The following is a 25,373-nucleotide window of genomic DNA, read 5'->3' on the forward strand; positions in this document are numbered from 1 at the left end:
TATATAAAGAACTCAACAACAAAAAAACAAACAACCCAATTAAAAAATGGGCAGAGAATCTGAATGGACATTTTTCTGAAGAAGATATGCAGATGGCCAACAGACACACAAAATAAGCAGTTTCTAAGTTGAGACCTCCTTAAAATGTGCCCCCAATTGACTTTACATTCACACCAAAATCACTATGAAGTAATGTACTCTTTAAGAAAGTACCTTCAGAAATTCCTTCATAAAACATAAATATGTTTCCTAAGAAGCATGAGCACTTTAGAACTCATTCATCCCTAATCTTCCTTCCTAACCTTTGAAGATCAGCCTCATCCAGATCACCACTCTTCCAATAGAAATGTAATGCAGACCAGAATTGTGAGATGAACATGTAATTTAAAATTTTTCTAGAAGCCACATTTTAAAAAGTTAAAACATTTGAAATTTTATTTATCTGTATATCTAAACTATTACTTTAACATGTAATCAATATATAAATATTAATGGCATTGTTTACATTATTTTTATACTAAGTTTTTGAACCTGGAGTGCATTTCACACATGTGGTACATGTTAACTCTAAATATTGAAAAGTTCAATATTTAGCTACATGTGGCTAGTAGCTACTGTATTGGATGAGTAGATCTAAAATAGAGAGGGAAACAAATTGAGATGATTTTTAAAATATATTCTAGCATGGAGAGATAATAAATAATAAACAAAAACAATTTATTAAAGTTTATAGAATTTTAGAAGATAAAAAAATCCAATTAAACTAGTATAGGAAGAAGCAGTGACAACTGCACAAACAAACGATGGAGGTAACGGAATTAAGCACATGAATATCCAAGCAAAAAATATTCCACGCACAAAGAATTCACAATGCTAATGCCTGAAAATGAAATCCCAGCTATATTTTAGGAACAATAAGAAGGCCAATTGCTTAAAGCAGGGTGAGTAAGGCAGAAAGTGTAAGAATTGAGACAGGAGACCTAACAAGCACCAGACCAAATACGGCTTGGCACAAATCGTAATATAATGGCTTTTACTGTAAGAGAACTGTGGATATACTGGAGCATTTTGAGAACAAAAGGGACAAGATTTGGTATGTATTTTAAAATATCACTTAGAGTTCTGTTAAGAATATGTTATGGGGACAAAGGATCTTTCTGCTGTTCTGTTGAGACTGAACTGAATGTGGGTGTATCAATTTCTGAGGGCTGCCATGACAAACTACCATTAACTGGGTAGCTTAAAATGACAGATATTTATTCTCCCACAGTTCTGGAGGATAGGAGTCTGAAATTAAGGTGTTGGCAAGGACATGCTTTCTCTGAAATCCTTAGCGGAGGATCCTTCCTGGCTTTTTCCTAGCTTCTCATGGCTGCTGGCAATACTTGATGTCTCTGACTTGGAGCATCACTCCAATCTCTGCCTCAGGCGTCATGTGGTGGTCTCCCTGTGTGTCTCCGTGTTCAAATTTCCTTCTTCTTATAAGGATGCTAATCGTTACATTAGGGGACACCCTATCCCAGCATGACTTCATCTTAACATGATTACATCTATAAAGACACTATTTCCAAATAAGGTCACACTTACACGCACCTACATCTGCAGTTAGGGCTTGAACCTATCTTTTGGGGGGACACATTCAACCTCCAACAGGGAGCAATGGTGGAAGCAGGAGGACCAGTTAGGAGGGTATTTTAGCAACACAGATGGGAGATTGCCCTGAGTGAAGACAGGTAGCAAAAATTCTTGGACTTTGGACAGATTCTCTGTGCCTTCTTTGTGGGGGTGAAAGTAAATCACTGGTGTGTGTGTGTGTGTGTGTGTGTTTCTTGCTTCCAGTCATGATTGTACTTTCTGTACCATTCTTTAAGCATGGTTAGGATGAGAAACATGGACATCAGTGAGAATCTGGAACATGATATTTCCTGAGGGAATAAGAAGCAGAAGGTATTGGGGAACAATGGAGTTACATGATGGTATTGAGGGATGTAGAAGTGTAAAGGCAGAAGGGTGTGTGTGTGTGTGTGTGTGTGTGTGTGCATGCACATGCATGCCTGAGTGGAGAAGGATAGGAGAGGAGGAAAGAAAGTGCTAAATTAATTCAAAAAATGTGGTCAAAGTAAATACTTTCAAAGACCAATGTTTTAGACAGGTATCTTTTGGTTAATGAATTTCCTCTTCAAATATAGAATATGGCTATTAATTAGCTGTTTATTTGAATAAAGGAAATAAGGATAACTCAAGAAATAAAAGTTCAGTAGTACTAGTCTTTGAAAAAATTATAAAGATGCTATAACACAGCAAATTTAGCTATATTTCTAACACTAGTTAAATATATTTTTAACTTAGGAGGTAGAGACGAGTGTAATTTTAAAGTAGTTTTTTAGAAAAAAGGAGACTATAGTATTATTTTTTGTCTTCTTTGAGCTTAGATAAAAGTAAACTGCATTTAAAACTATGATCTTAAAGGATTTTAACCCTAAAAACCAGAATATTTAATGAGCTCTTTCTTAGAATTTAAACCAAGTAATTGTTTATTTATTTTAATATCCTTTCATCATCTTTATTGATCATGCATGTTTGGCAAAGAATTTTAGGTTTAATATAAATCTATTGATTATTGCAAGTGCATGATGTTCATTACCTATGTTTAGAAGTTCTACTGTATTTTAAAATATATTTTAAATTTTATATTCATGACTGACATTTCTTCTGAACAGGGCAATTTACTCTGAAAAAGGGAATGATTTTAGCAGAACTTATTACTAAGACAGATAACAACCCAGTTGGCACAAACTTCAGAGTAATTACCCAGCATGAAATTGTGCAATAAATGAATCAGCAATTGAGTTGTAATGCCAATAATGAGGACTTCTGAATTTTACGGATTCTTGAATTTGGACATCTCTTTGGTTCTTCCTTACAGAAGAGCTGCTATATCTGTAGGTATGCTGCTTAAATCAAGTATTCTGTGTTAGGAAAATGATTTATAGCTTTTGAAAGCAAGGTTAACAATTTGAAAAACAAAAATAATACATAAGTAATAAGAAGGTAAAATTTAGTAGCTTTTAAGTAGAATTTCAAAATTTTCTTATGCTTTAAAATGTTCTACTGGGACTAAAATGTAACTTTGTAACTCTAGTTATATTTTCCTATTGCTATTCATATAAATAAATATTTTCTTTATTTTTATTGCATAGTTGCTAGAGTTTTTATTAATTGAAACGAGTACATCTTTCAGACCACATCTGAAAACTCACTCAAACATCACTCAAAACCATAATTAGTTATCACCTCAATCTGTTAGATTGGCATTATCAAAAGACAAGAGATAACAAATGTTGGCAAGGATATAGAGAAAAGGGAACCCTTATGCACTGTTGGTGGAAATGTAAATTGGTACAGCCACTATGAAAAATAGTATGAAGGTTCTTCAAAAAACTAAAATAGAACTACCATATGATCCAGTAATTCCACTTCTGCGTATATATCCAAAGGAAATGAAATCAGTGTCTTGAAGAGATATATGCACTCCCATGTGCACAGCAGCATTATTTACAATAGCAAGATATAGAAACAATTCGTGTCCATCAACTGATGAATGAATGAAGAAAAAAATGGTGTATATATATATGCCATTATTCAGCTATTAAAAAAATGAAATCTTGCCACTTGTGACAACATTGATTGAACTTCAGGGCAGTATGCTACATGAAATACGTCAGACAGAGAAAGACAAATATTGCATGATCTCACTTATATGTAAAAGCTGAAAAGCCAAACTCATTGAAAGAGAGAGTAGAATGGTGGTTGCCAGGGGAGGGGTGGTGGGAGAAATGGGGAGATGTTGGTCAAAGAGTAGAAACTTCCAGTTAGAAGATGAATAAGTTGAAGGAATGTAATGTACAGCATGACGACTATAGCTAACTATACTGTATTATATACTGGAAAGTTGCTAAGAGAGTAAATTTTAAATGTTCTCACCAAAACCCCAAAAAAATGGTAATTACGTGAGGTGATGGATGTATTAACTAACCCTATTGTGATAAACATTTCTCAAAATGAATGTTTATCAAATTATATTGTACACTTTAAATTTACACAATGTTATATGTCAATTATATCTCACTAAAGCGGAGTGAAAAACAGATCCTAAAGAAGAAAAGCAACTAGACATAAAATATCTGCACATATTTATTTATGTAAAAGCAAGTATGCATAAACAAATATATGAATTGGAGTTTTTATGTTTTACATAATAAGATGTATAACATATGGCATGTTTTTGTATTTGTTATGCCAAGTAGCATTATGTTATACTTTATGTTTCTCACTTAATAACATTATGTAGAATCTTAATGGACTACCTTAATGAGTGTTATATTTACAATAAAATGCTATTACACATCTGGAGAAATTAAAATGTCCACTCATTTTTATTGAACACCAGCTCTAAATACATTAAATGTAAGTCAAAGGTACATGACTTTCTGAGATGTAAATGAATGGGGATTATCAAGAAACAAAATATACAAATTTCATATTGGTATTCATCATGACAGGTAGACGTTATCACAAGTTTTGATCAAGACAGATGTTTGCTACATGAAAAAGAAAAAAAAGTGAGATGCCAATTAATGTGTAATGAAACAGATATCTCAAGTTAATTTATAGTTAAGGAAACTGGCTCAGACAGATGAAATGTTTGCTCAAGCAGCAGAACCCTAATTAGAGGGCTGGTGTTCTAATATTCTTTCTCTACTGCTAATCTAAAATTCATTATTTTAGCAATTATATCAGACTGTAACCTATATATTTTTTCCAAATATTGTTTTAAGTCATATCTCCCTTTTCTTCTACCTAGACAGTTATATTAACCATGTATTAGATTTTATATTATCAATATACTGTTTAACTATAATAAATGTATTCTATCATTCCAGCTTACTGAGTTTAAGATTCTGATTATTATCACATTCAACTTTTCCTTTATGTATATATCTATATTTTTTCTCAATTCTTTATTGCTCAATCCTGCTTCATTAAGTATACAAGTTTTATGACAGTGAAAAAATAAAATTTATGATAGAAATGATTTCATTGGAGAGATTCAAGGAAAGGGCATGCAGGAGCTACTAGAGATCTCTTTAAAAGTTAATGCCAACTCCTTAATATTCATTTTCCCTTAATATCAATTTACCAACTGGTTATCATCTAGTCCAGAGATCAGCAAACTACAGTGCACAAGTCTAATCTGGCCCGTCACTTGTTTTTGTGAATAAAGTTCTATTGAAACACAGTCAGACCCATTCAATTACATATTGCCCGTGCCTGCTTTTCTGTTACAATGTCAGTGTTCAGTAGTTGTGAAGACATGGTATCGCCCAGAAAGCCTAACATATTTATTATCTAATCTTTTTCAGAAAATGGTTGTCAACCCCTGGTATAGATGATGCTGCTAAAAGTTGTAAATTTGAACAGCACTAGGAATCAGTAACTCATATTACTTACCCTGAATTTTATAATTAAAATAATCCTGAGATGTCCTCTGTGCCCTTATTTAATGTACGGGGTAATTGATGGTTAGTGTTTGAAGTAAGCCCAAGACTTAAATATTTGAGGCAGGAGTTGCCCTTATATTCCAACACTATGCATTTTACTCCCCAGGATATCATCATTGTTCTTTCCATTAATACAATATGAACTCAAGACATGCTCTTGTACAGTCCTTCAAAAATTTAGATACATGTTCACTCCCTATTTTACATATTCCTTTTAACGGGGGCATGTCAAATTTTTATTAAAGAAGACATATATAATTGTAAACTTCATGCATTTAGAACATAATGAGAGGAATTTTAGGTGATGGACAGAAGTAACAGTTGGCTTAAAGGTCATAAAATAGGGTCTAGCCCAGTGGCGTAGTGGTGAAGTTCGCATTCTCCACTTTGGTGGCCCGGGGTTCATGGCTTCAAATCCCGGGTACAGACCGGCGCACTGCTTGTCAAGCTATGCTGTGGCGGCATCCTATATAAAGTAGAGGAAGATGGGCACAGATGTTAGCCCAGGGCCAATCTTCCTCGGCAAAAAATAAAAAAAATAAAAAAAAAGAAGAGGATTGGAAATGGATGTTAGCTCAGGGTTAATCTTCCTCACAAAAAAAAAGTCATAAAATAAAAGAATAACCCACTTTACATATTTAAAAGAAGAATATTGTTATCACAACTGGGAATTTATAGTGCCTCTCAGAGAATAAATTACACATGAGCTTACAATTATGTGGAATAAAGGGTTTTTTTAATGAATTAATCTATTCAAGTTTATCTGTAAATAAATCATTCTCAAATGTGACTGAATTTTGATGTTGAATAAATCATAAGGGCAAAAGATAATGCAAGGTATTACGAGTAAAAATGCTATTTCTTGTTGATTTTCTTAGTTGTTTATCATTAGGTAGTTTTTTAAGGGACACAAGCATATTATAACAAAACAAAACAAATATTCATTCAGTCCAAAAACAATCAGTTAGCAAATGTTTTTAGGATAGTTTCATATATACAGCAATAATAATAAGCCAAACACAAGGAAAAGAATTTTGAATGAAGCCACTTTTTTTCCATATGTACATAAAATAGTCCCCAGTTCACTTTCACAATAATACTCTTGTATATGTTCTATTATATTTTTGTCACGAACTGATTCCCTTAGTTCCAGGCTGTTTGATGTTAATCAATATTATAGAAGTCTCTTTCAGACCTAGATTCTAGCAGGCATTGTGCCAGCCACATTTTCTAACCACTGTGAGTTTCCAAGGAGATTTATTGCACTAAGTATCCATGCAAAATATGTCATGGTATGTCCCTAGTAGCATTATGGATACTGTAAATGAAAGAAAGAGAAGCTTGGTGGAGCTCTACTTCTAAAATGATTGAGTTTTTTTAAGATCATTTATTCCCGCAATGGGTACCAATCAATACCAAGTTTATGGGTCTTCCCATAGGTCTGACTGGGTTTCCACCCTGTCAAATATAGAAGAAACTCTCAGTAACTTGTCTAGCTTAGGTTGCTTCACAAAAACAGGTTAGCACTGAAGGAGTATCACACTTAGCTCAAATTCATGTGGAGCTGCTGTTCAATGAGTATAAAGTTTCAGTTACGTAAATGACTAAGTTCTAAAGATCTATTATACAATATTGTGCCTATAGTTAAAAATACAGTATTATTCACTTTAAAATTTGTTAAAAGGATAGATCTTATGATGTGTTCTTACCTCAATTAAAAAAAAACAGTAATAGTTTGTTGTCACAAGGTTGAATTGGATGATGCAAGTATAGAAAAACTCACTTTTTTTCGTGTAATATACAAGATTTTTTGTGCATAAAAATATATGAATAGTTTGTTAAGCTACAGCTGTCAGCCTCATCTGCCAAGACTATGGTCCATTAAATGAAAGAGTAGGCCATAAACTTACATTCTAAGCAAGCACTCCAGGGAATTCTGAGGTAGGACATCCATGCAACAAAATTTTAGACACGTTGATATGAAATTGGATAAATAGCTTTAAGATAACATGTGTTTATATTAGTCATTGATGACTTTGTCATACTAATAAAATATATGGATCTTCTCCCTAGAAAAATGACCATCTGAATATATACACATTTTGTCTTAGTAATGGACTTCTTTGAAGACCTGCAATGGATACCAAATTAATTCTACCTGGCTTTAAAATAACTAGTACTAGAAACGTGGTAGATTTGTGACTCATTCCTACCATAACCTATATGATATGCATTTTAGAATCCTTTCATTAAAAAATACAGAACCACTGAGCCTTGAGAACGTAATGGAGGTATGGTGTGAGTATGCTTACAGAACTACATAGGAATAGCAGGAATTTTCCCAAATACAATACTCATTAACATTAGAACTAGGAGGTCATTCATGATCTAAGCCAGTTCTATGGTTAATATACTGATGGTGAAATTCTTAAATCTGCTCTCTATTTTTCCATTAATGTGTATATACTATTTTGTGTATTTCTGCTTCTCTCTTTCTCTGTCTCTCTCAATCAGGTTCTTACTATGTTTCATAGCATTTATTTTTGAAAAAAAGTGGCCTTATAATTCATTTTTACTCATTTCAACACAACATTTCTCAACAAGTCAATTCATGGATCAAGATCCGTCCAGACTTGCCACCTTGCAGATTTCCTGGGTTCAGATAACCAACCTTAGTCCCATCACCTACACCCTAGGTACAGACAATACACAAATATGCATTCCTTTCCATTAAAGACTCCAGTACCCCACTGGAGCTGGCGGTGGGGTAATTTCTCTTAGAAGAGAAGAACTCAAGATGTATTCAATGTGAGTAAAGTCTTCAAGAGATCTGGGAAAGTAACTCAAACTCACTGAAGTTCATTACCTTATCTATAAATTAGGAAGGTAGAATAGATTTTTCTCTAAGTTTCCTCATGCTTTAATATTCATTATAACATATTCCAATAACTTTGTTAGCAGGCATATGAAAGAACATTAATTTTGCATATCTTATAATAATTTTAATTATGTAAGCAATATCAAAACAAAGAAATATTTCTCTAACCAGACCACGAAGGTCGTCAAAGGTAAAATGGTAATTCTAAATACCTTGTAATCAAAGTATAACCATTTACAAAAATAGAATTCTATATAAGCCAGTAAATCACTACTCTTTTATATTTAATTAAGGGTTATATATACAGAATAATATATGTATACGTTTTATATATATACACACACATATCTGTATAATAATTGCATAAATAGTAGCTTTCCTCAAATTTTTCATGATATATGAAAATTACTGCAAACTCTAGCAGTGGTTCTCAAATTAATTGAATTTCTTGGCATTCCCCTATCTATCTTTTATTCTATTCTCTAAGCTACAACAAAAATAATAAAGTATTTAATGTCTTATGATAGAAGATGATTTTCACCTAATATTGAGGTTATCCTGAAAATGAAATCCAAGCTAATATTTGTAAATTTTCGTTAAAGAACCAAAATAGAAATTAGCTCAAAAACATTGTGGATTCAGTATAAAATTTACTGAAAAATGTATACACTAAAATGATGGTTCTCAGACTTTACTATGCCTAAGAATCCATGGAGAACTTGTGAAAAGAATTTCCTGACTCACCCCAGATATTCAGATTCTGTATGTCAAGGTAGAGGCCGTGAATCCTCATTGCTAACCTCCTTATAGGTGATACTGAGGCTGCGTATTTGAAAACCACTGTTTTAAAACTCCAAGCATTTTTTGAAGATTTTGAGTAAGTGTTGGGGGAAAAATGGTGACTGAATAGTTAAAACAATAGATATCCTTTGCCTATTTTCCTTTCCAAATAATAGCAAAACAAAAAAGTTTTATTGTTAGCATACCAATGAAAACAGAAGATTCTAATTCAAAATTAGAAAGTAAAGAATGGATCATGCCTAGATTTTAATATCAGCTCTACCCACGAAACAGTTTGTGACTTTGATTAAGTTACTGAAATTTCTCTGACTCAGTCTCTCTCTGCGATGTGCTATTGTGAAGAAAAGCAAATAACTCTTCAGGAAATTGCTTTAACTAAAGTTAATCCCTGATATGTGCCTTGGCACAGATATTATTTTATAAAAGAATATTTTAATGAACTAATGCCTGCTCTAAAAGCCAATGTTGAGCTTTATTTATTCATGAATTGTATAGGATTATGTTAAGGAATTAGAGTTCATGTTTTATTCTCTAATTGTCATTAATGTTTAAGTTGGAAGACTTCTGTCAATCTGCTTAACTTGTATTTAATAATTCAATATACTGCCATGTAGAAATCAAAATCATTTATCCTAACAAATTATGATATTAAATCGAAATATTTCTGAATATTTTAGATGTCTAATTAACTATTTATGTTTACCTGCCACCAGGATTAAAGTCTTTGGGGGGATGTAGGTGGGAAGAATGATTAAGTATATGGATTCATAATTTATTAACTATCAAATACCTCTCTCAATTTCACTCTATTCCCTACATTTTCAATTTAATATTTAAAATAACATGTTAACATTTTCTTCGAAATGAGAGACATTATTAGTCTGAACTCATCTTATTAACTCATTATCTTTTGATATATTTTAGTCACAAATGACAGGATATATGTGACCAAATTGAATGAGTCCTAAGGGTAATTCTATGGAAGAATTCTGGAAAAGATTTTGTTCAAGATAAAAACACATGAAAAAAGAGGCTAGTCTTATATAAAAAAGAAAAAGTCATTTTGCCTGTACTCCCGTTTTGGATGAAATTATGTGATATGATGCTTGGAGCTGTGGCAGCCCTTTTGTAAACATGAGACAACAATATTACTTTCTCTATATATTTTGTAATGTGAGATAATGGAATATCTCAAGTTAAGTGAGCCACTGTTAGTCCAATAGGCTGCTATTTGCTGCCAAAATCTTGCAACTAGTAAAGAATATTAACTTATATTAGCAGTTATGCTCAACATTTCAACTTTTCAGATTTACTCTATTAGCAACATTGAGGTTTATAACACAGTATTGTTGACTATACTCACTATGTTTTTGCATTAGATCTCCAGAACTTGTCTATTAGTTGCAAGTTTACTTGCCTTTATTAATAGCACACATATAATTTTTTTTAAACTGCTGGCTTGCTGAGCTAAAACAGTCTCCTGAAAATATACATACATATAGGTTCACTGAATTGGTCTTATGTACATTCCCATACTACATCAGAAATTTATAGAAAATATAATGATGTCATCACAGACGTAGGTTAATCTTTCCTCTGAATATTAACTGTCATCTCATTACATGCCTCAATATAACAGGAAAAATATACATACACATTTTAAAGATATAAATCCAGGCAACCAAATAACTAAATTATGCTTATTTGAAGATGTGGCTATTCACATATAAAACTGGTTATTTGGATCAGAAAATAAGAGATTTTCAAATCAAATGTATGCGGAAAAAATTTTTCTCCATCTCTGTTAAAATTGTCATCTCTTTATCGCTATTGAAAAATATGTATGTCAGGTGTGTGTAGTAACATATTCATATGATCTAACACGTGCACATATATATGCAGATATGGAGAGATAAATACCATTCTTTTTCCCTTAAGTTAAAATAAAATCTTATAAAAATACTATTTCATTTTTATCACAATTGTAAATGTCCTTTTTCAAAAAGAGAAATTATATATGTGCTATTAATAAAGGCATGTAAACTTGCAACTAATAGATAAGTTCTGGAGATCTAATGCACAGCATCGTGATTATAGTCAACAATATACAGTATTACAAACTTCAAAGTTGCTAACAGAGTAAATCTTAAATGTCTTCACCACAAAAAGAAAATGGTAATTATGCAACATGATAAAGGCAAAGGCGCTAGCTAACACTAAGATGGTAATCATATTGCAATACATAAATGTGTCAAATCAATATGTTGTACACCTTAAGAATGAGTTTAAAATTTTTAAATAGCTGAAAAAAAAGTAAAAGAATAGTAATATTTCTTGGCATGTCAAAATTACATGAAATTCAGATTTCAGTATCCATAAATAAAAATATTACTGGAGCACAACCAGGCTGTTTCTTATTTTTCTTTAATTGTAGTAAGAACTCTTAATATGTGATCTACCCTCTTAAATTTTTAAGTGCACAATAAGGTATGTAGACACAATGTTGTACAAACCTCTAGAGCTTATTCATCTTTTAACTGAAACTTTGTACCCATTGAACAGTAACTTCCTATTTCCCACTCCACCCAGTCATCATTCTACTCCTTGTTTCTATTAGTTTGACTATTTTAGATACCTCATATAAGAGGAATCATATAGTATTTGTCCTTCTGTAACTGGATTATTTTATGAAGCATAATGTCCTGAAAGTTCATCCATGTTGTAGCAAATGGCAGAATTTCCTTCTTTTTCAAGGCTGAATATTATTCCATTGTGTGTGTGTATGTATATACATACATATATATATATATATATATATCACATTTTCTTATCCATTTGTCTTTTAATGGACATGTAGGTTGTTTCCGTATCTTGAGCATTGTGAAAAATGCTGCAATGAACACGGGAGTGCAGATATCTCTTCCAGAGCTCAGTTGCAATTCTTTTGGATATATACTCCAAAATGGAATTTCTAGATCATATGGCAGTTCTATTTTTTAATTTTCGAGGAACTTCTATATTGTTTTCCATAGCACTTGCACCATTTTACATTCTCAACAACAGTATACAAGGGTTCCAATTTCTCCACATCCTCACCAACACTTATTATCTTTGCTGTTTTAATAATAGTTATCCTAATAGGTGTGAGATGATGTGTCATTGTGGTTTTGATTTTCATTTCCCTGATGATAAGTTATGTTGAGATTTTCTTCATTTACTTGTTGGCCATTCATATGTCTTTGGAAAAATATCTATTCAAGTCTTTTGCCCATTTTTTAATCAGGTTGTTTTTTTTTGCTATTGAGTTGAAGGACTTCCGTATATATTTTGTAAATTAACCACTTATTGGATATATGATTTGCAAATATTTTCTCCCACTCCATAGGTTGCCTTTCACTCTGTTTATTGTTTCCTTTTCTGTGCATAAACTTTTTAGTTTGATGTAGTCCCACGTGTCTATTTTTCATTTTGTTGCCTTTGACTTTTGTATTATATCCAAAAAGTCACTGTCAAGACCAATGTCATAAACCTTTTGCCTATATTTTTTCCCTAGGAGTTTTACAGTTTCAGCTCTTGTATTTAAGTCTTTAATCCATTTTGAGTTTATTTTGATGTATGGTGTTAGATAAGAGTTCAATTTTATTCTTTCGCATGTGGATATCCAGTTTTCCCAACATCATTTGTTGAAGAGACTATCCTTTCCCCATTGCGTATTTTGCCAGCCTTACTAAAGAACAATTGACTGTAGATGCATGCATTTATTTCTGGGCTCTCTATTCTATTCCATTGGTCTATGTGTTTGTTTTTATGCCAGTAGTACCACTCTGTTATAATTACTGTGGCTTTATGTCACTTTCTTCCTACACCAGCAATGTTTGAGTAGTTGTAATAGAGCCCACATGGCTTACAAAGCCTAAAATATTTACTATTGGTTCCTATACAGGAAAAGTTTACCCACCCTTGAACTAGACAAAAATGTGACTTCAGGAGACATCTGGGCTCACCTTAATCCCAGGGAGAGCTCTGCTGTGTAAATTATGACAAAAGCCATCATATCTAGAAAATAGTGGTTGGGGCTATCCCTTTGGATTGGTCATTGGCTACAGGCCATGACCCATGGAGGTTTGCTGAAGAGTCTAAACTCTCAAGCATCTCTGAGGAAGATAGTTCGCATCAGCCAAGAGCAATCCTCCAGAGAAAGGAGCAGATGTGAGCTACTGACAGCCAATGGCTGCTAGTGCTGGGAAACAAGTATCCTGGTCCGGTAAATGGCATCTGAACAGCATCTGTTAAAGGTGGCAACACTAACATCTCACATGTAGTGAACTGTTTTCAATGCAAACCGTGTGTGTGAATATCCAGAACACATAAACAACAATTCAATTAAAAATGCACAAAAGATTTGAACAGACAATTCCCAAAGAGGTTACACCCAAGACATGAAAAAATTCTCATCATTTCTCTTAGGGAAATGCAAATTAAGTCACCACACACTTATTACAATAGCTAAAATAATTTTTGACAACATCATGTGCTGATGAGGTTGCAGAGAAACTGGAACTATCGTATTTTTCTGGTGAGAACGCAAAATGATACAGCCACTCTGGAAAAAGTTTGATAGTTTCTTATCAAATTAAACATACCATTACCATATGACTCAGTAATCCCTCTCCTGGATATTTTATCCAGAGAAATGAAAATTTATGTTCACACAGAAATCTGTATATGAGTTTTTATAGCACACTATTCATAATTACCAAAAACTAGAAAAAAATCAGAATGTCTTTGAACGAGGGAATGGATAAACAACCGTTGTACATACATCAGAAACCTAAGGAACAAATTGTTGATACAAGCAACAACTGGATGAATCTCAAAGGTATTATGGTGAGTGAATGAAATATCTACAGAAGTATACACTCTATACTTACATTTATATGACCTTCTTGAAAGGTAAAAGTATGGTGATGGTGAACAGAACAGTGGTTGCCATGGCTTAGGAATGGAAGGAGAGCATGGATTCCAAGGAGAGTGCAAGAGAGTTTTGTGGGATGGTGAAATTGTTCTATACCCTGAGGGTAAAGATGGTTATACAAATCTATATACATGTTAAAATTCATAGAACTGAACTTCCCCTCAACAAAATCAATCTTTTTCTACGTTATTTTAAATAATTAAACACACAGACACACAATACTTCTCAACTATGCTTAAGCAGAGAGGTAAAATTTCTGATCTCCACTTACCTATTTTTAAGGTTGGACTATTCCATGAGGCTCACAGGTTTGTACTTAAGGTGAGCAACTGTAGCCCTATTTACATCAAAACAGCCACTACCTTGTGGAAAAGGCTGAAGATAGCCCTCCATTTGAAAACTCCATTTCATCGGTGTCCAGTTTAGTGTTCATGATACTTGAAGCTACTTTCCCTGGCTATGGTAAAAGTATAAGTCTGTTCCAAAGGAAGTGTGACAATTTACAACAGAGTAAGTACATAGGAAATCAAACATAATCTGTATTAAAGATGAAAGCTATCTGATAATGTGGTTTAGATGACTGGCAGTCTTACCCACCCTCTTACAGGTAGTTCCAGCAATTGCAGTCTTCTGTCAGAGAAGCAAGCCTTTCAGTGTACGGCAGCAGAAGAGGAATACATGTCCACGTCATGTAGGCCAGCTTCAAAAAGGAAGGAAGGAAAAGGGGACTCAGATATAAATGTCCAGTCTTTCTATCAATAAGATTACATCATTCCTTCTCCCACTGGGGGGACTTAGCTGGAGAGAGGCCCAAAGTGTTTATAGTCTTGGATCTTCCTCCAGCCAAAAAGCTACATGAGGAGTGAGGCAAATACTTTCATCCTTAAAAATCAATATTGAATATGTGTAATGTTATAACATTCCTAGGAATATATCTGGCAGCATCAATTACAATTAAAAATACACATACTCTTTGAGCCAGCAATCTCACTCCAGTATTCTCTCTATCAACATACCAGAAAATATTTATGAGGAAGTTTAACGGAACATTTTAATGATATTTACAAAGAGTTTATTGCAAAAAAATTTTGTTATAAGTTGTTCATAGTAAAATGAAACAAATAAGCATAGAAAAAATTATAGATATACACTAAACTATTGGTAAGCGTTGTTTTTGAGTGATAGGACAATAGCATTTACTTCTCTCTTTTTTTATTTCTGAATAGCTGTTTCTATGAACAAATAAAATATATAAAAAAGCACAAAATCATGGAGTGTATGAGCTCTACAAACAAGGGAATATTTTTAAATTTTTTTATTATTGAAATGTTTAAAAACAAAAAAATACAGAGCATAGTATAATGAACACCTGTACACATCACTTAGATTTAACAGTTGTTGACATTTTGCCACAAGTCTTCATCTATTTTATTGTTATTGTTGAAGTATATTACAATAAATTACAGACATCAAGACTTCACCACTAAATACTTCAGTATTCATCTCAAAAAAAATATTTTCCGACATAACCAAAATATCATAAAACTTCTAACAAAATGAATAATAATTTGTTGATTTCATCTAATAACCAGTACCTATTCAAATTTCCCCAATCATCTTCACTTTTTCTTTCAATTTTTATAAATTGTGATAAAATGCACATATAAAATTTACTATTTGAAGCATTTTTAAGTGTGCAATTCAGTGGTATTAAGTACATTCATATTGTGATGCAGCCATGACCACCACCCATCTCCAAAATTCTTTCGTCTTAAAAAACTGAAAATCTATACTCATTAAACAATAACTCCCCATTCCCCCTTCCTCCCCAAGCCTCTAGAACCTACCATTCTAATTTCTGTCTCACTACTTTCTGTCTCCATGCTTTTGATTACTCTAAGTAGAATTATACATGATTTGTCTTTTTGGAATTGGCTTATTTAGCATGATGTCCTCAACTTTCCCCCATGTTGTAGCATATGTCAGAATTTCCTCTTTTTAAAGGCTGAACAGTATTCCATTGTATGCCTATACCACATTTTGCTTATCTAGTCATCTATCAATGAACACTTGGGTTACTACCAGGTTTTAGCTACAATTAATAATCCTGATATAAACACAGGAATGCAGATATCTCTTTAAGATTCTGCTTTCAATTTTTTGGGTATATACCCAGAAGTGGGATGACTGAATCATTTTGTAACTCTATTTTTAATATTTTGAGGAACCATCACACCGTTTTCTACAGCAGCTGTCCCATTTTACGTTCTCACCAACAGTGCACAAGAGTTCTTCATTACTGATAGTGGGGTACTGAAGTTTCCAACTATTACTGTAGAACTGTCTATTTTTCTCTTCATTTCTGTCAATTTTTACTTAATATATTTTGATGATCTGTTATTAGGTGCATAAATGTTTATAACTGTTATATCATTTGCTGTATTGAAATTTTTATTAATATAGAACGTCCTTTTTGTCTCTTGTAAATTTTTCTGATATAAAGTCTATTTTGTATCATTTTAATACAGCCACTCCTGCTCTCTTTTGCATATTATTTGCATGGAATATCTCTTTCCATCCATTCACTTTCAACTTATTTGTGTCTTTGGATCTAAAGTGAATCTCTTGTAGACAACATATAGTTGGATTTTTTTAATATATTCTGCCAATTTGTCTTTTGATTGGGAGTTTAATGCTTTTATATTTAAAGTAATTACAGATGACGAGGGGCTTACTTCTGTCACTTTGCTATTTGTTTTTTATACATCTTAGCTTTTTTGTCCCTCATTTATTACATTACTATTTTCTTTTCTATTTAGTTGATTTTTTATAGTGAAATATTTTCACTGCCTTCTCATTTCCTTTAGTATATCCTATGTGTGTGGTTACCATGAGAATTACATTTAACATTCTAAAGTTATAACATTCTAATGTGAATTTATACCATCTTAACTTCAATAATATACAAAACCTCTGCTCCTTTATAGCTCTGTCCCACCTGTTATTGTTGATGTCACAAATTTATATCTTCATACATTGTGTGTCTAATAACATAAACTGATAATTGTTTTTTTAAAGCATTAGCCTCTTAAATTATGTAGAAAACAATATGTAGAGCTACAAACAAAAGTTATAAGAATACTAGATTTACAATTGCCCATGCACTTAGCTTTACTGAAATCTTTATGTCTTCACATGGCTTTGAATTACTATCTATTGTCCTTTCATTTAAACCAGCAAGACTCCCTTTTGCATTTCCGCAGGGCATGTCTAGTGGTGATGGACACCCTCAGCTTTTGTTTATCTGAAAAACTTCTCTCTCATGTTTGACAAACAATTTTTCTGGATATAGGATTCTTGGTTGACAGTTTTTTTTCCTTTTAACCCTCTAAATATATAAACTCACCATCTTCTGCCTTCCAAATTTTCTAATGAGAAATCTGCTGTTAATTTTATTGAGGATCCTTTGCATGTGATGGGGTCACTTCTCTCTTGATGCTTTCAAGGCAGCCTCTTTATTTTCATTTGGACACTTTGATTACAATGTGTCTTAGTGTGGGTCTCTGTGAGTTCATTCTACTTGAAGTTTGTTGAGCTTCTTAGATGTTTATATTCATGTATTTCATTAAATTTGGAAAACTGTCTGCCACTATTTCTTCAAATAGTCTCTCGGCCCTTTTTTTTCCTCTCTCTCCTCTCCTCTGAGGCTTCCACAATGTATAAGTTTATCCATTTGACAGTGTCCTACAGGTCCTTTAAACTCTGTTCACTTTTCCTCAATCATTTTTCTTTCTGTTCATCTGAGTCAATAATTTCAATTGTCCCATCTTCATGTTCCCTGATTTTTCCTTCTGCCTGTTCATATCAGGCCACGAATCCCTCTAGTAAATTTTTCAGTTCGTTTATTGTACTTTTCAGCTCCAGAATTTCTTTTTGATTTCTTTTTAGGTTTTTCTCTGTATTGATATTTCCATTTTGTTGATACATTGTTTTCTCGACATTCTCTAGGTCTCCTTTAGTTCTTTGAGCATCTTTTAGACAGTTGTTTTAAAGTCTATCTAGTAGTTCTGCCATCAGATTTTTCTCGTGTACAATTTCTCTTGGTTTATTTTTTCCTTTTAATGGTAGATACTTCCTGTTTCTTTGTATGCCTTGTGATTTGTTTTAATTGAAAACTAGTCACTTAGATATAATAATATGTTAACTCTGTAAATCAGATTATGTCCTTTCCCCAGGTTTTGCTGGGTTTTGTTTTTATTGATGTAGGTTGTCTCTGCACTGAGGATCAGCCTAAGGTATAAAGTTATGGTCTTTTCAGAGCCTGCACCTTTCCCTGAGTATGCACAGTGACTTTCTAATTTTTCCCATAAATGCAGTTGCTTTTGAATGTGCTAGTCTTTAACATCTGGCTCCCAAAAGGGGAAAAGAGAAAAGTCAAAGAAAAAAAGGTGCTTGCCCTTTAAATCCCCTGACTATAACTTTAGCTGGAGAGGGAGGGGCTTGTAATAGTAAAGGAAGATGCAGGGACGATTGCCCCCTGCCTCTCTGCCTGCACTTCTCAGATAAGAAGCACCAATCAGCAATCAGAACACTGATCCCCACCATTTAGAAAACAGGGTCTTTATTGCCCACTCTGGTTCCCAAAATCTGTGAGGAAGCTGCTCCAGGAACTCACACACAGCTGCCTGCCACAGGCCTTGAGGATGGGATATGGATGGCCACTGCTGAGCTAAGAGATGAAATTGACCAAAATTCACCACAATTTACTGTCCAAGCCTTCCCATAGAAGTTGCAAGCTGCTAATAGATTCCAGAATTCCAAAGCATTTACTTCAGATAGATTTTGCCAGTCTAATTGTTGTCTGGTTGGGGAGTCAGATTCCTGGGGCTGTTAACTTCATTATCTTCCCAGGATCCAATAATACAATATATTTAATGTAAATATGGAACCAATCTTAATTCCCATCAGTAGAAAAATAGTTATGAAATTGTAAGATATCTACACAATGGAATATATCAATCATGCCAAGAAAACCCTTGGATCTATGACAATTATCTTTAAATTTTTTCAAGTATATAAATTATTTGTTTTATAATCCATACATATATTAATAACTTGATAATCCACACATATTTATGATTAACTTGATAAAATTAAAATGTATGTAAGGCAATATAAACTAACTTGTTTTCCTAATTTTGTATTCTGCACATATTCTTTCGAATGGCCAGCAGACATATATTGAATGAATTTAAAGTATATTTTTAAAAAATTGAATATTAACTAAATAATTAAGATTGTAATATTCCATATATAAATCCTAAAATCATTTGGATGGGAAATATCTTCAACATAAAAATACCATTCACTGGAGACATTTTAAGTTGCCACTTATTTGCAAGTACAAAACTATTTACCCTACATTATATTTACTGTTGAATATATTTTTAAAAATATTTGAATGAACTGAGTGACATGTCCTAAACCAAATGATATCCCATTCAATTTCTCTAAATTTTTCTTCCCTTCCTCTAACAGTCTGCTCTGTAGCAAGCATGGCTCAAGTTGTGCAATTGTAGAGGGATTTGTGTATTAGATATTCATGCTTTTGGTTGATATGCTGTGATAAGGCAAGCTCTCTAGAGAGAAGTTGACTCACGGTAATTTGCAAAATCTCTATGGAAACTGTGCAATTCATTCGAAATTTTTTTCATAGAATAGAAAGCCAAATTAGCCAGTGGTAATATCCGTGAATAATCAAGTTTAAATAAAACCAACAAAATAAACATCTAGTGTATTTTAAATGATATTATAATAGTATTGCCATTTTATTTCAACTTTTGAAATTTTAACATAAAAATTCACTTCTCTTTCCTAAAAATATAAGTTTTATGAGAATCTGAAAATAGTTGGAAAGTTTTAGTTTCTCTTTGCCATTTCCATAATTTGCTTTTCTCTTTCATTCTTAGAACTATGATACAGAAGTATCTTAAAATGTCATACAGTCCCCCTCTTTTTTTCCTAAATTATTCAAGAATATAAATATCAGTTCAGCCATCAAAAATATGTTGCTCTAGGTTAGGATTTGGGAATAAGAGATAGTAGAAAAGCAAATTAGAAAAGCTGACATATTTTGGAGAATACCTGAGGAAAATGCTGTCTTATCCAGTCCAACACTACCACAGGCTATCTGACAACTCAATTGTGTTATAGCTGTGAAATGAATATACGGATACCTCAGATATATTGCAGGTTTGGTTTCAGACCACCAAAATAAAGCAAATATCACAATAAAGACAGTCAGATGAATTTTTAGGTTTCCCAGTGCATATAAAAGTTAGGTTTACAGTACAGTGTAGTCTATTAAGTGTACAATAGCATTGTGTCTAAAAAGACAATGTACATACCTTAATTAAAAAGTACATTATTGCTAAACAGTGCTAACCATCATCTGAGCCTTCACTGAGTTACAATCTTTTGCTGGTGGAGAGTCTTGTAAAAACCACAACATCTGTGAAGCTCAATAACATGAGATTGTAACCCACTTAAAACTATCATACATTATTAGAAAGTTTAGAAAAATTATAAAAGGCAAAATTTTGTCACAGCTAACATTTCATGCATTCCTTTATTTTTCATTCATGTAATAAGCATAGATTGATTTAGCAAAATGCTGACATTAAGAAAACAATGATGATAAAGCTTAGGATTTTCCCTCCAGGAAAATATGGTATAGTACTGGTACAGTAGTGGAGTACAGAAATATATGCAAATAAGTTAGTTTACTAAATTATCAAAGGGGCTATTATCAAAGTTTGCATAGTATCTAGATGAAGCATTTAACAACAAGCAGTCAAATCTATCTGTGAGTAAGAATACTTTTGGTTTTTAAGGCAATACATTTATTCAGTGCATGTGTGTGTATTGAGCATTTTTAACTCAAGGCGTGCACAAACATAAACAAGCCATACGAAGATAGAATTCTCCAGGGGGTACTACATGATCTTTCACAAGAAAACTTTTTGAATTCTGACAACTTAGGCAACAAAGTAGCTGTCATTTTGCATACTGGTATTATTTGTTTAATCACTTAAACTAAATTAAATGCCAGGGTAATCACCAAAGAAAAGATAAACAGATATGATTTTTAAATCAAAATGATATTAGAATTTTAGCATATTTACCCATTGAGCTGTTTTATCCTTGGTTCTATAAAGTAGTAAGTACTTTTTTCTTGCACGCTACCTGTGATCTCTTCCATCATAATTATTTTGCCTACTGCCACTCAATTTGATATTTCTCTAATTCTTAATTTATCACATTGTCTCAATCTACTTAATATCTCTATTTCCTTGTGATGATTTCTTCCTTAGCTTGCTATTTTCCAAAACCCAAGGGTAGAGATATATCAAATTCAACACTTAAGAATAATTCCACCATTACTCTAAATGAATGAGAGCAGTGGTGTCTATACTTCTGTCAGAAAAAATCACTTTAAGTAAAAAACTGCCATAAGAGACAAAGCACATTATATAATGATAAAAGGGTCAATTTACCAGGAAGATGTAACAATTATAAATATATATGCACCCAACATCAGAGCACCTAAGTATATAAAGCAGTCATTGCCAGAACTGAAGAGGGGAGACAGACAATTACACAACAATAGTAGGAAATTTCAATATCCTACCTTCAATAATGCATAGAACATCCAGACAGAAAATTAATAAGCAAATAGTCGACTTGAGCAACATTATAGACCAAATGAACCTAAAAGACATATTCAGAAAATTCCACCCAATGGTAGGGAAATACACAGTCCTTTCAAGTGCACATAGAACATTCTTCAGTATAGATCACATGTTAGTTCAAAAAAAAAGTCTTAAACTTAAGAAGATTGAAATCATAACAAGATTTTTTTCCCAGCCACCATGCAATGAAGCTAGAAATCAATGGCAGAAAGAAAACTTGGAAATTCACAAAAACATAAAAATTAAACCACACACTCTTGAACAATCAAAGCATATAAAGAAGAAATCACAAGGGAAGTTAGAAAATATTTTGAGACAAATGAAAACAAACACTGCATACTAAAACTTATGGGATGCAGGAAAAGCAGTAGTAAGAGGGACATTTATAGCGATCAATGCCCACATTAAAAAAGAAAAAAAAAAACTCAAACGATCTAACTTTATACCTCAAGGAACTATAAAAAGAAGAAGAAACTAAGTCCAAAATTAACAGAAAGAAGGAAATCATAAAGATCAGAGAATATATAAACAAAATAGAGAATAGAAAGACATCAAGCTAACTAAATTGATGTTTTTGGAGAGAATAAAAAGAATTGACAAACCTTTCGCTAAACTAACTGAGAAACAAGAGTGAAGACAAACAATTTTGGAAATAAAAGAGGAGCCATTACAACTGATGCCACTGAAATAAAAAAGGATCATAAGAGACTAATATGAACAATTATATGCCAGCAAATTGGATAATTTAGAAGAAATGGATAAATTCCTAGAAACACACCCTGCTGAGGCTGAATTATGAATAAATAGAAAACCTATACAGATCAATAATGATTAAGGAGATTGAATAATTAATCAAAAACCTCCCAACAAAGAAAAGACTCTCTGCTGGATTATACCAAACATTTAAAAGAAGAATTAACACTAATCTTTCTTAAACTTTGCCAAAAAATGAAGAGGAGGAAACAATATCAAACTCATTTTATGAGGTCAGACTTACCCTGATACCAAAGCCAGACAAAGACACTGCAAGAAAAAAAAAAAAAAAAAGACCAGTATACCCGATAGGCACAAAAATCCTCAACAAAACACTAGCAAATGGAATTCCACAACACTTTATAAGGCTCATACACCATGACCAAATAGGATTTATTCCTGGGATACAAGGATGGTTCAACATATGCAAATTAATAAATATAATACACCACATTGGCAGAATGAAGGATAAAAATCACGTGGTCATCTCAGTAGATGTGAAAAAAGTGTATGACAAAATTCAACACCTTTTCATGATAAAATCTCTCAGCAAGCTAGGAATAGAAGAATATTTAAAAAATAAGTAAATAAAGACCATATATGAAAAACCCAGAACTCACATCATACTCAGTGTTGAAAAAAATGAAAGCTTTTCCTGTAAAATCAGGAACAAGGCAAGAATGCCCCTTCTCAGTATTTCTACTCAACAAAGTACTGGAATTCCTAGCTAGAGTAATTGGGCAAGAAAAAGAAATAAAAGATATCTAATTCAGAAAGAAAGAAAGAAAATTATCTATGTTTGCAGAACACATGATCTTATATAGAGAAAACCCTAATGATGTCGCAAAAAAAAGTTATAACTAACAAATTCAGTAAAATTGCAGGATACAATATCAACATACAAAAATCAGCTACATTTCTATATACTAAAACAAACTAAAGACAAAATTAAGAAAAAAAATCTCATTTACAAGAGCATCAAAAAGATGCGTCAGTAAGCGGGAGCCTAGGCCGGGCTCAAGCCGCCCCAGCCCCTTCCTCCTCACCGGGACCTGGAGGGCAGCCCTGGAGCCGGGGGGAGGGACAGCAAGCCAGCCAGAGAGCGCCTGTGCGTGTGCTGCAAGAAGCCGCTGCCCTTCCCTTTCCCCTTCCCTTCCCTTCCCCCTGAGGGAGGGAGAGCAGCAAGGTTTAGGCTCACCCTTGGTTGAAGTCAGTAAAAAGGAGCTCAATTCCAACAATGGGGCGGAGGAGAGCTCAGAAAAGGAACAGCAAGAAGCAATTGAACATATTGATGAAATACAAAATGAAATAGACTTAATGAACGAGCTCGTGAGGAGATTTTGAAAGTAGAAGAAAAATATAGCAAAGTCCGCCAACCATTTTTTCAGAAGAGGTCAGAATTGATCGCCAAAATCCCAAATTTTATGGGAACATTTGTCAGCCACCCACAAGTGTCTGCACTGCTTGAGGAGGAAGATGAAGAGGCACTGCGTTATTTGACGAGAGTTGAAGTGAGAGAATTTGAAGATATGAAATCAGGTTACAGAACAGATTTTTACTTTGAAGAAAACCCTTACCTCGAAAAGAAAGTGCTCTCCAGAGAATTTCGTATGACTGAGAGTGGTGATCCATCTTCAAAGTCCACCGAAGCCAAATGGAAATCTGGAAAGGATTTGACGAAACGTTGAAGTCAAACACTTGAATAAAGAATAAAGCCGGCAGGAAGAGACAGCATGAGGAAGCAGAAAGCTTCCTTACGTGGTTTACTGACCGTTCTGATACAGGTGCAGGTGAGTTAGAAAGGGCATCAAAGATGATATTTGGCCAAATTCATTACAGTACTGCTTGGTTCCTGACACGAATGATGAAAAAGGGGAAGGAGAACAAGAAGATTGATGATGAGGAGGAGGAGGAATGATTGCAAGATGTTGATGAAGAAGGGGATAAGCATGAAGCTAAAGAAGATGAAGATGAGGAGGAGGAGGAGATCACTAATGGAACACTGATGCATTATAATCTTTCTTTTTAAATTTTTTCCAGTGCCTGGATGCAAGTTGCAATCTTTTTTTTTTTAACTCTTGTGCCCAGTCAGTTGCTCTGTTTTTGAGGTCTCTTTTTTCTCCTTTATACCATGGTTCTCAATATTTGAGGGGGAAATACCTTGAGCAGAATACAGTGGAAAAAGAATCTCTGCTGCTTTCTGTTCCAAAGTCATTTTTATCCCTTCCTGTCTTAACAAAAATTTTATGAAATCAACACCACCGTACAATGTACGAAAAAGAAAAAACCTTCTGCTCCCCTAGCTCTGCTGGAATCTGGAGGGGGCTAGGCCCCTGTGTAGTAGTGCCTAGAGTTCTAGCTTTTTTCCTCCTTTCTCTGCATATTGGGCTCAGAGATGACACTGTGTCTCTATGTGAATAGGAACAGTTAGCATTTACCAACATGTATCTGTCTACCTTCTCTTGTTTAAAAAAAAAAAAGTTGGATTATAGAAGGTTAGCAAAAGGTGTGTTTGAAATGTTTGAGTGGGGTAAGTGGGCATTTTGACAACATAGGTGCCCCTTTGGCATGTTTAACTGTGATGTTTAATGGACATGCTTGCAATTTAAGATAACACTTTTAAAATAAAGTTCTCTCCTGATGATGACTTGAGC

At 33.3% G+C, this 25,373-nt stretch overlaps 1 pseudogene; it reads left to right on the plus strand.

The window, feature by feature from the left end:
• The first annotated feature begins 23,180 nt into the window (after positions 1 to 23,180).
• LOC101393025 (protein SET-like) lies at positions 23,181 to 24,748 on the plus strand (annotated as a pseudogene).
• Positions 24,749 to 25,373: the final 625 nt, after the last annotated feature.

This window comes from Ceratotherium simum, chromosome 10 (genome assembly GCF_057802395.1).
Source record: "Ceratotherium simum simum isolate JZ-2026a chromosome 10, ASM5780239v1, whole genome shotgun sequence".
Taxonomy (NCBI): domain Eukaryota; kingdom Metazoa; phylum Chordata; class Mammalia; order Perissodactyla; family Rhinocerotidae; genus Ceratotherium; species Ceratotherium simum.